Source organism: Peromyscus eremicus, chromosome 6, assembly GCF_949786415.1.
Source record: "Peromyscus eremicus chromosome 6, PerEre_H2_v1, whole genome shotgun sequence".
Classification (NCBI taxonomy): Eukaryota; Metazoa; Chordata; class Mammalia; order Rodentia; family Cricetidae; genus Peromyscus; species Peromyscus eremicus.
In genome coordinates this window covers 19,975,924-19,980,993 of record NC_081421.1, presented here as the reverse complement: position 1 = coordinate 19,980,993, position 5,070 = coordinate 19,975,924, and the positions used below count along the sequence as shown (strand labels likewise).

General features: G+C 36.1%; 1 non-coding gene across 1 annotated transcript; it reads right to left on the bottom strand.

Moving 5' to 3' along the window:
• Window positions 1-4,474: 4,474 nt before the first annotated feature.
• On the bottom strand, window positions 4,475-4,596 carry LOC131913947 (small nucleolar RNA SNORA11). Its single transcript, XR_009380016.1, has one exon. It is a non-coding gene; the product is annotated as a small nucleolar RNA SNORA11 (small nucleolar RNA).
• Window positions 4,597-5,070: the final 474 nt, after the last annotated feature.

Genomic DNA, 5,070 nt, shown 5'->3' with positions numbered 1-5,070 from the left:
CAAGATCTCCAATTTGATTCTAAAAGGAAAATTAAGACTTGGTCAATTGACAGGAATGGACCCAGCAGAAATTGTAGTACCTTTAAGTAATGAGAAATTTCCTCTTTATTGAAAGATCATAAATACTGGCAAAGAGTCTGCAGTAACTTTTTGGGAGAGATTAACAATTATTATCCCAAAAGCAAAAGAATAGAATTCATAAAGAGAACTGAATGGGTCCTTCCTCACACTATGTGACAAAAATCAACCTCTGGAGTTTCTACATTCTGTACTGATTCAAATAAATCAAGAAAGGCAGGATATAAACCAGGAGAGTTAAGTAAAGTGGTTCAAAGCCCTTACAATTCCATACAAAAGTCAGAACTATATGCCATTCCTCTGGTCTTAATGAACTTCACAGAACCTCTAAATATAGTAATTGACTCTCAATATGCAGAGAGAGTTGATTTGCATATTGAAATGGCTGAATTTATTCCTGATAAAATAGAATTAACTTCACTATTTATACAATTACAGGAAATAATCAGGAATAGGATATCTATCTATCTATCTATCTATCTATCTATCTATCTATCTATCTATCTACACACACACACACACACACACACACACACACACACACACACACGTCTCATCAGAGCCCATACTGGTCTGCCAAATCCTCTAGCATAAGGTAATGATGAGATTGATAAAATATTAATAGGTAATATGCTGGAAGCCTCAGAATTTCATAAGAAACACCATGTAAATAGAAAAGGTTTGAAAAAGGACTTTTCTATTGCTTGGCAACAAGCCAAGAAAATTGTAAAAAAAAAAAAATAAGTCCTGCTTGTTTCTTCTATAACCAAACTCCATTATCTGTAGGAAGTAAGCTTAAAAGTATACAAAAAATGAAATTTTGCAGATTGATGTGTTTCATTTTGCAGAATTTGGAAGATTAAATAAAATATGTACACCATACCGTTGACACCTATTCAGGATTTCAATGGGCAACTCCTATGAAGTCTGAAAAGGCTGACTCTGTGATTACACACCTACTAGATTTGTGGCCATCATGGGAATACCTGTACAAATTAAGACTGACAATGCTCCAGCATATGTTTTAAATAAAATGCAACAGTTTTTTGTTTGTTACAATATAAAGTATGTTACAGGTATACCACACAATCCCACAGGCCAAGCAGTCATAGAAAATCCAATTGAACTAAAGGGTATGCTAAATAAACCAAAAGAGGTAACAATGACTCCTGGAAATATCTTACATAATGCCTTATTAACCTTGAATTTTCTCAAGCTGATGAGAAAGAGACAACAGCTGTGGAGAGACATTGGATAACAGAAAAAACTCCTGAGCAAAACCAACCTGTTTACTTCAAAGATGTGTTGACTCAGAATGGAAACCAGGACACATCCTACATTGGGGAAGGGGTTTTGCTTTTGTTTCTCCATGAGAAGAAAAGCTATGGATACCAAAAAATAAAAAATAAAAATTTGCTTTGAACACGAGGAACCCCTTGATGAGGAGGAGTAATTGCTAATCCACTCATGTGACAAATATACAAGTTATAAGAAAAACTCAACAAACAAGGGTCGGGGCAAGGTTCTATTTCTTGTCTTTACAGGATAATAGAAATACCCATCTTCAAGAAGTCATAAGGCCTTCTTATGACATCTAGATGTCTACCACATAAAGAAGGACCTATATACTCTACAGGGCAATATCTCACTGCCTAACATCAATATCTCTTTAACTCTAGAATAGTTGTGATCCCCATTCATTTGTAGATCAAGCTGGCTTTGGAGTTGGAATGTGGCTCACTCCTTCTGTAAACCCAAGCATGTTGCTAAAAGAAAAAAGTTAGGAGATTCTGTCTCATATCAGAAGAGCCAACTGGCATGAGACAGAAGAAAACCAATAATCTAGGGATTATTCTTTTCAAGATTCTATTTCTCTCCATGATTATTCTTGATTTCTCACATGTCATGTCAACTTAAGATTCAAACTTTCCATTTTGATATTAATAATGTTCAAGTTTTCCACAGTGAAAAATAAGTCTTTCCAATAGCAATCTCTGAAGTCTCCAGAAGGAAGATGGGGCCTTACAACAAGACTCTACTCAGTCCAGAAAGATGCCATTGTACCCAATAACATCACTCATTGATCAGCCTTGAATTGGTAGTTCTTCAGGACAGTTCCAAGATGAGATGGTCCATCATACTATACTTCTAGCCAGAATCTCAGACAACCTTATCCACTTGTCTGAGACTGATGGAAGGCTCTACAGGTAGTCCCATTGAGACATAACTAATAAGCTTTCTCACAGGAGCCCACGAAGCAATTCTAAGAAAATGATGACCCTTTCCCAAAGGTTTCATTTTTCTCAGGGTTGTAGATAGATGGTTATAAGGTTGGGGGTGGAACTATAAAATTTAGACTCAGTATTCTCACTTAGCAAAGAAAAAGGGGAATGAATAGGTATGGTATATTAAGGTAAATTATTGTATCTACTAGTAAACTGATTTAGCAAACTATCAGCCTTTGATAATTTGCATTGATATAGATTCTTTTATATTTGATACAAATATAAACTATTCTTATATTCTTATTTGAGATAATTTGTATATTGGTACAAATATGAAAATATATTTGTTATATTGTACATATATTTCTACTCCTGTTTGAAATATTTTGTATATTGACACAAATGTAAAATTATATTTGTCATATTGTATGTATGTTTTACCTCTGTTTAGGATATTTTGTATATTGATGCATATTAAGGATATTGTCATATTGCATATTGCACTATACATTTCTACCTCTGTTTAAGACATTTTGTGTATTGTCACATTTTTTAGGTCATTGTCCTGTACATCTTCTTACAGACTATTTGTCTTATTAATGTTTAGCCTTAGTCCTTAGGTTATTTAGGTAGATAAGACTTACAAAACTATAATCACCATGCTTGTCATTTCTATAGTTATGTTAGTTAAGTTGTCCAGATTTACAGAAACATATGGCAGATGGGTAGATAATCTTCAAACACTTCATAGACCTAGAGAATATGGCATTTAAATGTTTTGATAACTTAAAATTCTGTTGATGTGAGACACAATTGCTCCGGGCAGCACTGATCTGATCCTGAGAAAATGTTGGACTTCTAAGACATTTCTGTTTGGAAGTTTGTCTTCTTCTTGGCACAAAATGGGCTGCTGGGCAAAGAACTGCCCTTGCCTTGACTGCTGGTAGTATGAACACTGTCCTTTCCAGATGAGCAGGATACAAGGAAAAGCAACTACTGAACCTTGCCAAGACAGGGTAAGATGTTCTTTCAAAATTCGTGCTTCTGAAAAATGGTCTGTTAGACATTCTATGCCTGTAGCCAAATTGGATACCCCAACAATGCTGAGAAACTTTAGGTGACTGTCAGCTTCCAGCTGTCTCTATCAAGATTTTCAGAAGTTGCTTGCTTGCGTTTTCTATTTTCTCAGGTATTATTATGTTCCTTCTCCAGTCCTTGATGGAGTTGAAGATGAGATAGTTACAGTTACAATCTTTTTGTATCTTAGCTAGAACATATTAAGTACTAGAGTTAGAATCTTCAGGATAGGACAGCTATTGGAGTAATCTCTGTAACATGGCATTTACCTATGATCTGGACATTTCTGGACACTTAGCATGTCTTGTTTGATGTTGTCCTTTTTGGTTGTAGTTCCACTTTTGTTTATGTTGTTACCATTTATTTTTACTGGAAAATACTTGATAGTCATTCTTATTGTATATAATTTGAATTAAGTTTAGAACCTTCTTATTTAGACAAAAAGGGGAAATGTAGTGGTATTTGCTCTGCCCATGACCTTGGGCTATAAGGCCTGAAGGAGGAGGTGCTTCTTGCCATTGTATGTGACCTCTTAAAAGGTAGGAAGAAGGGTTACCAGTCCCTTCTTCCTGCTGCCTGTATCCTGGTGTGATCGAACTGCCAGGTGGGTTCACTCCCAGTCAGATCAGAGGATGACTTCAGTTGTCTATTCTGTTCTGTATTTGTGAGTATATTTCCTAAATTTACCCTAATAAATTTCCTTAATACTCCTTAACCAGACTCCCATGAATTTATCATATTGAACACCCTCAGATACACACATAAAGTTTGTCTTCTTAGTGATTTCAAATCACTAAGTTGATAATGAAGACTGTTCATCATAAGTATACTTCTGGTCAACCTAACACCCAAACATATCAACTGTAAGCCATAACATTCTACTCATGATCCTCAAAGACTCATTGCCATCTCACAATGTAAATTGCATTTAATTTGTCTATAAAAGTACCCCAAATCTTCACAAGTCCAATGTTTAAAACCCAAAAGCACCAAGTCTTTTTTTTAAGACTCAAGCCTCTCTCTCTCTCTCTCTCTCTCTCTCTCTCTCTCTCTCTCTCTCTCTCTCTTCTCTCTTTCTCTCTCTCTTTCTTTTTACATGTAGGGGATCTACTTACAGAGAGGACATAGTGCTGTGCCCCTCATTACAGTGGCCCCATATTCTTCTTGGGTACGTTGTAAACAAAAAAGCCATTCTTTGGACCCCAACATTCTGATTTTTGTTTGTTTTTTTCTTTCTTTTCTTTTTTTTGAGACAGGGTTTCTCTTTGTAACACTGGCTGTCCTGGAACTCACTCAGTAGACCAAGCTGGGCTTAAACTCACAGAGATCTGCCTGCTTCTGCCTACCAAGTGCTGGTATTAAAGGTGTGAGCCATCTCATCTGGCCCTTACGTCCATTTCTTAAATATGGCACTCTAAAAAGAATAAAATAAAAAACCTCAAACAAACAAGTAAAGTTATTTCCCATTCTAAGGTGTATTTCCCATTCTAAAAGAGAGATATCATAGGAACAGCAGCAAAGACTAGACCAAACAGAACCAAAACTCAACAGGGAAAATTCTACAATGTCTGGCATCTGGTGCTCATGATAGAATCATCTGGCCTTGAGAAGCCCTGCCTCTCTACATCTGCTGCTGCATTCTACTGGGTCAGTTCCACTCCGTGTCTGCATCTTTCCTTGGTGAATGAAC